This window comes from Grampus griseus (assembly GCF_964374135.1).
Source record: "Grampus griseus genome assembly, chromosome: 14".
Classification (NCBI taxonomy): Eukaryota; Metazoa; Chordata; class Mammalia; order Artiodactyla; family Delphinidae; genus Grampus; species Grampus griseus.
The window spans coordinates 74,791,756-74,798,477 of record NC_139008.1 but is presented as its reverse complement, the minus strand read 5'-3'; the positions used below and the strand labels follow the sequence as shown (position 1 = coordinate 74,798,477).

The window sequence follows — 6,722 nt, the reverse complement described above, 5'->3', positions numbered from 1 at the left end:
AGGGTTATGTTATTCGGGGAAAGCACGCTGGTCGGCAAAAATCATAGATGCTCGCTACACCCTGTGCATCGAGCCATCCGTCTGGCCTGAGCAGATGACTCAAGCCAGGGCAGTGAGTGCCATCCCAGGATTCTTTCTGCGTGAATATGAACTCGGGTTGCTAAGCTAACTGAAAGCCCAAGACCACTCGAGGCCACCAGACCAAGAGGGCCACCTGGGTCTGAAGCCAACGCAAAGGAAAACAAAGCTGAGGGACGGAGAGGGGCTGTTCCTGACAACACGAGTAAGTCCCCGGGCCCAGCCAAGCTTAAAGCCAGTTCTGGTTCTGGATGTTATAGTTACGTGAGCCACAAATCTGCTTTTTTGGCTTAAGCCAGTTTGAAGTCTTATATTTTTGTCACTTGTTATCCAAAGACGATTAATACTAGTTCATGACCACAAATCATTTAAGAAGCATGAAGTTAGATGATTGTTAAACTCCCCTCCAGCCAAACCTTCTAAAAAACTTCCTTTCCAAAATTCGACAACAAAGAATTTTACGCGATCTGGGATAGCTTGTCAAGCCAGTGAAATTTTCCTATAGTCACCAACTCACTGTTCACCTTTGGCTGCCCCTCTTCTCCCTCTTCCTGGTCTGTCCTTCTGCCCCACCCTAGGGAGGGAGGATTGGGAGTGCTGGGGGATGACAGTGGTGGTCACAGCTGGAGACTCTGATAAGGTGACATTTGAGCAAAGCCAGGAAAAGGTGAGGGAGGGAGCCATGTGGGATTCTGGAGGACGAATATTCCAGGGAGAAAAAACAGCAAGTGCAAAGGTCCTGAGGCAAGCATGAACTCGCTGTGTTCAAGAAGCCTGGTGTGGATGGAGGAGAGAGAATGAGGGGGTAGAGTGGTACAAGGTGAGTTCAGAGAGAAAATGAGGGAGAGGGCAGACTGTGTGGGAAGCTGGATATTATTTTTAATATTAACATGATGTTCAGGGTTCTGTTTTTGGTCTCACCAGTTTTTTTCTATCTTTATTGGAATATAATTGACATATAACATTGTGTAAGTTTAAGGTGTACAGTCTGATGATTTGATCACGTATATGTTGTGACATGCTTACCAAAATAAGGTTAATTAACACATCTTTCATCCTACGTAATTCCCATTTTGTTGTTGTTTTATGGTGAGAACGTTCAAGCTCTACTCTCAGCAGCTTTCAAGGATGCAATACACTGGTGTTGACCCCAGTCCCCATGTTGTAACCTTCACACACATTCTCCATCACACACCCAAACTCCCACAGGCCCACATACACCCTTCAGACCTGCACCCACATTGACCTATGGACACTTAAGCACACACACTCCCACATGCACACGTACATCCTTTGCCTGGACACACATACTCCAACACACTCACCCACATTCTGACATGCACTCATGCACACAAGCACACACACCCAATCGCAAACATGCATGTGCACTCACGTGTGCTCATTTCTACTCACATCTACACGCTCACCAGCAACAGCCTACCCACATACGTCTCCACTCACACACAGCCCTGATGCCCCTCACGCCCGCCTGACACTCCCGTACACATCTCCCTGCTGACCGCTCACACGGTCACTCACAGGCATCCTGCACAGATGCAAACGCACCAGCGGCCTCATTCTCATCCCCTCGCCACCATCTCCCCCAAACCCTCATTTTTCGCTCATTGGGATTCATCAATCATGGGGTCAAGACAGACATTTGAAAATCATCCTGCTGTTACATTATGTCAGGGAAAGCTGGGGGCGGGGGAAGTTTATTAAATTTGGAAGAGTTACTTCTCTGGGGAAACTCTGAAAAAGAAAGGAAAAAAAGAACCCTCGACTGATGATGGAAAGGCGAGCTCAGAGCGGGGGATTACGGGGATCAGACCAGATCATCTCAGTGCTTTCATTAACCCCAGAGTTTATTTTTTCCCTCTCCTTCTTGACAAGTTCACGGGAGACTGACAGCCACAGCCGACGGCTGCCAACCCGGCCTCTCGAAGTAGAGTCCCTGGTGAAGCCCCTAGGGGCTGTGGCTGGGAGAGACCTGGGTTCTTGTCAGCTCTGCCAGTGTAGCGGTTGAACAGTGTTCCTCCACATTTGTGTCCACCCGGACCCTCAGAATGTGGTCCAATTTAGAAATAGAGTCTTTACGGATGTGAGTATTTAAGGGTCTCGAGATAAACTCACCCTGGAGCCACGTGAAGACAGAGGTAGAGCTTGGAGGGATGCAGCTACAAGCCAGGGAATGCTGGGGCCCCCAGAAGCTGAAGAGGCAAGGAGGATCCTCCCCGAGAGCCTTCGGAGGGAGCACAGCCCCTGCCGACACTTTGATTTCATATTCTGACCTCCAGAACCGTGAGAGAATAAATTTCTTTGTTTTACGCCACCAAGTCTCTGACTTGTTCCAGCAGCCGAAGGACACTGTATAGACTTTAATTGATCTCATGGCTTGATCAGGTCCCTCGCTCTGCTGGTCCTCAATTAGCTCATCTGTAAAGTGGGATGCCCTTGAACTCGATCTATTCAACAAATGTGCGTTGGCATCTCTTATGTGCCCGGCATTGGATATATTGCAGGAAGCCAAATAGACAGGAACCCCTGCCCCCATGAAGCTGACATCCCAGAGGGTGGGAGGAAGGTAACATACGTGATAATAAGTAAAGTACTGTGTATGTCAGGACGTGCAAAATCCTCTGGGAAAACATAAAGTGAGGAAGGGGAGCAGAAGCGCTGGTGGAAGGTGGGGGTCTGTATTGTCAAGAAAGGCCTTACCGGGGCTTCCCCAGTGACGCAGTGGTTGAGAGTCCGCCTGCCGATGCAGGGGACGCGGGTTCGTGTCCCGGTCCGGGAAGATCCCACATGCCGCGGAGCAGCTGGGCCCGTGAGCCATGGCCGCTGAGCCTGCGCGTCCAGAGCCTGTGCTCCTCAATGGGAGAGGCCACAACAGTGAGAGGCTCGCGTACCACAAAAAAAAAAAAAAAAAAAGCAAGGCCTTACTGATAAACTGTGTTCCAGATGGAAGGCATAGTAAATGCAAAGGCCCTGGGGCAGGAGCAAGCCCTCTGTGCTCAAGAAACAGTAGTGAGGGTAGAACAGAGTGAAAGCAAGGGAAAGTGGCTAAATGCTTTCTAAGTCCCCTTCCAGGGCTAGGTTTCTAGAAGCCTTTGTTTCCACCTGGCTGATACAGCCCAACCTGGAATGGGTATGTCATGGGAAATTCACACAAATTACAGGGAATTTGTAAGCTTGGCTTCTCTCAGGGAGGTAGGACTGGCGAGAGTGCACAGGGCTCTTTCTTGTAGCCCGCACAAAACTTGATTCCACCATCTGGGCAGTAATAAGGGAGGAGGGCAGAAGGTCAGCCTAAAAGGTGACCTCTATGGCTGGACCAGACCTCAGGCTGGATCATGCAGTGAGAGGTGATCCTCTATTGCTCTTTGTCCCCAAAGGTAATTCTCCTCTCTGGCTTCTTTCCCTTCCGAGTCACATTTAAGGATGGAAACTACTTAATTCTCCTGGACCCCAGAGCACACCGAGAATCCCTTGTATAAAGACAAGGATGCTGGCTTTGGCCTCAAGCGGGCCTGGAGCCAAATCCCCAACCAGGATGGCTGTGGTTCAGCGTTCAGCTCCCCTACTTGCTGGGTACACGACCCTGGGTATTTAACCTCTCTGTACCTCTGTTTCCTTTTCTGCTAATGCGGTAGTGACGGTTGCAGCCTCCTGTCCAGGGTTGTTGTGAGGCTTAACTAGGGCTCCGTGTTGTTAAGCTGAATGACTATTCCTGCCTTTGTTGTTGTTGAGCCCTCTCTAGTGGTCATCCTCTGGCAGCGAGGGGATGTGAGGAAGGACAACCAGAGCGCATGAGACATGCTCCCAGCTCTCAGGCCCTTGTATCAGACACGCGGCATCACAGAGAGACGGTCACCTGCTCCTGACTCTAGGGACGTAGGGTGGGGGAGGGCAGGCATTGGAGCAGTCCAGGAGCGGCGTTGGGGGCGGTCAACTCTCCCAAGGTGCGAGTCTGATCTGATGGGTTATTTAAATATTTTTACATCAAGAAAGTATTAGCTAATGACCTATGCTAAGGAGCTCATCAACAACATGTGGACAAACTTCTCTGTTGAAGATTATACTCAGTTTGAAGATGCCGACTTGCCAGCGCTTGAAAAAAAAAAAAAAAGAAGCCAAAAGAATGGGTGCCAAAGATTACAGTACCTGAGCCTTTTCAAATGATGATTAGAGAGCAGAAGAAAAGAGAACATGAAATCTAAATCAGATATTGAAATGGCACGCAAACTGCTCAAAAAACAAGAAGAATCAGAGTGTAAGAAAAACTTCCGAGCCAACCCAGTTCCTGCGTTCGTGTTTCTCCCCCTTTATCATGATATAGTCAAGCAAAATGAAGAACGGAGGAGGTGTACGAAGGAGAAAAACCAAGAAGCTCTTTTGGCCTCGCAAAAGCCGTTTAAGTTTATTGCAAGGGAGGAACAGAAGCGAGCAATTTGGGAAAAGCAGCTGAAAGACTTTTTTAAGTCTAAAAAGAAAACAAACCGATTTAAAGCTAGACCTATACCTCGATCTACTTATGGTTCAACTATCAATGGCAAGTTAACAGAAGAAGAGCTCTGTAGAAACATTAGGACGCAGCAGAGAACCCAAGACTTTTTACAGAATTCATCCCCTCTGCCTTGTAGTCCAGCTCGCAGAAGTTATGCTACAAGGAAGCCCAAGTGTCCTGAACAGGCTGAAACGTCCAAGTGTAAACACAACGTTAGGTGCCAGGCTGCTGATTCCGAAGACCGTCCTGAGAGATATCAGAAACATCATTCAGAACAGAAGCGTCCAAAAGCCCTGACAGTCTGTGAACCATCTGACCTTCATGCAGCCTCACGTGCATCCACTAAAAGAGAGAAAATCTTGTCAGATATTGAAGCAGGTGAAGAAAATTTAAAAGAAACATATTGGCCTTATCTGTCTCCAAGGTGCAGGTCACCCGTAAGAAGTACAATTGCAAAGTCTGTGCCTTGTAGCTTCAACCCTCCCATGCCCACGATGTCCTCCAGGGGAAGAGAACAAGCCACAAGAAAGAGTGAAAAGGAAAGGATGAGAGACTACCGATGAGAACTAGAAGAAAGAGAAGAAAAATTTAAAAACAGGCTGCTGCCGTTTGAAAGAGTTGCTCAGAAAAATGCAAGAATGACAGCAGAAAAGCATTATTCTAACACCTTAAAAGCGCTAGGAATATCTGATGTTTGTTTCAGAGAAAGGCCAAAGCAGAAAAATATTTGAGTACTTCAGCAATCAAAAGATGAAAAGTTTCACTGAAGATAAAGAAAGCTTTAATGAAGAAGAAAAAATAGAAGAGAGAGAGAATGGGGAAGAAAATTATCTTGCTGATACCAACAGCCAAGATTCTTACAAGGAAACAGGTGAAGCTGATGAAGAGAGTGGAGGAGAGAACTGCCTTGACGAATAAAACTGAATCGGTCAGCAGGGTCTCCCCTCTGTGCCCCTGCTGTTGTTGGCAGCATCGGGGGTCAGGAGCTGCGCTTGTGGTGTTAAGGACATCTATGGGAATCCGTCTGATATGTGCAGGTCTCTTGAGCAAAGTCCTCATGTAGCCTGAAAAGGCCGAATCCAGCTGATGGGTGATTTGGTCAGTTGGAGTCAGGCTTTGTCTATTCAGTTTTTAAAATCACTACCTATGGTCTGTTTGCAACTTTGATCTTCTATTTTTTTTTTTTTTTTTTTTGCGGTACGCGGGCCTCTCACTATTGTGGCGTCTCCCGTCGCGGAGCACAGGCTCCGGACGCGCAGGCTCAGCGGCCATGGCTCACGGGCCCAGCCGCTCCGCGGCATGTGGGATCTTCCCGGACCGGGGCCTGAACCCGCGTCCCCTGCATCAGCAGGCGGACTCTCAACCACTGCACCACCAGGGAAGCCCCCTTACTTCTATTTTTAAAAAGTGTTTGAGAATCACAGCTGTCACAAACTGATTAGGTATAAAAATATACATTATTTCATCATTTTGGGTGGAAAAAATTGCTTAGCATTGAGAGCAGAGGGGAGTATTGGCCTTTGGTGAATTGTTTGAAAAAAACGTTCTGGAAAGCATAAATCAATACATATTTTAAAATTGTAAAAAAAAAAAAAAAAAAGGAGTGTATTAGCACAGTGGTTGTTCAAGAAAGATTGACGGAGCACCTTGTGAGTGCCAGGCCCCGATCTAAGTGCTGGAGACAAAGCAGCGAACAAGACGCAGTCCCTGTGTGGCACGTACAGCCTAGCTCAGAGAGGAGATGTGGAAAAATAAGTGAATACACAGACAATGAAATACACCATCTAATAGCAGGTAGAGAAGTGCTATGAAAAAAAGATGAAACAATTTAAGAGATAGAAGAATGAGATGGGGAAGAGGCAGGCGTTCTACGCAGGACAGGGAAAGCATCGCTGGGGAATGACATCCATTCCCCATTTATGACATTTATTTATCCAAATAAAGCAAGCCAGCCTTGGAGCCGGTTAAGGAAAGGGCTCTCCAGGCGGTGGAACCAGCAGCTGCAAAGGCCTGGAGGCAGGGCGATCCCTGTCCCGTTGGAGGAACGGCAAGCAGACCGAGTGTCGCTGGAGCTCAGTGGGTGATGGGCAGTGTGGCAGGAAATGAGGCCTGGGAGAGAAAGAGTTGGGGCCAGCTC

General features: G+C 47.9%; 1 pseudogene across 1 annotated transcript; it reads left to right on the top strand.

Moving 5' to 3' along the window:
* Positions 1–4,098: 4,098 nt before the first annotated feature.
* Positions 4,099–5,503, top strand: LOC309832084 (protein FAM161A-like; annotated as a pseudogene). The gene has a single exon. The product of its transcript is annotated as a protein FAM161A-like (transcript).
* The last annotated feature ends 1,219 nt before the right edge of the window (positions 5,504–6,722 follow it).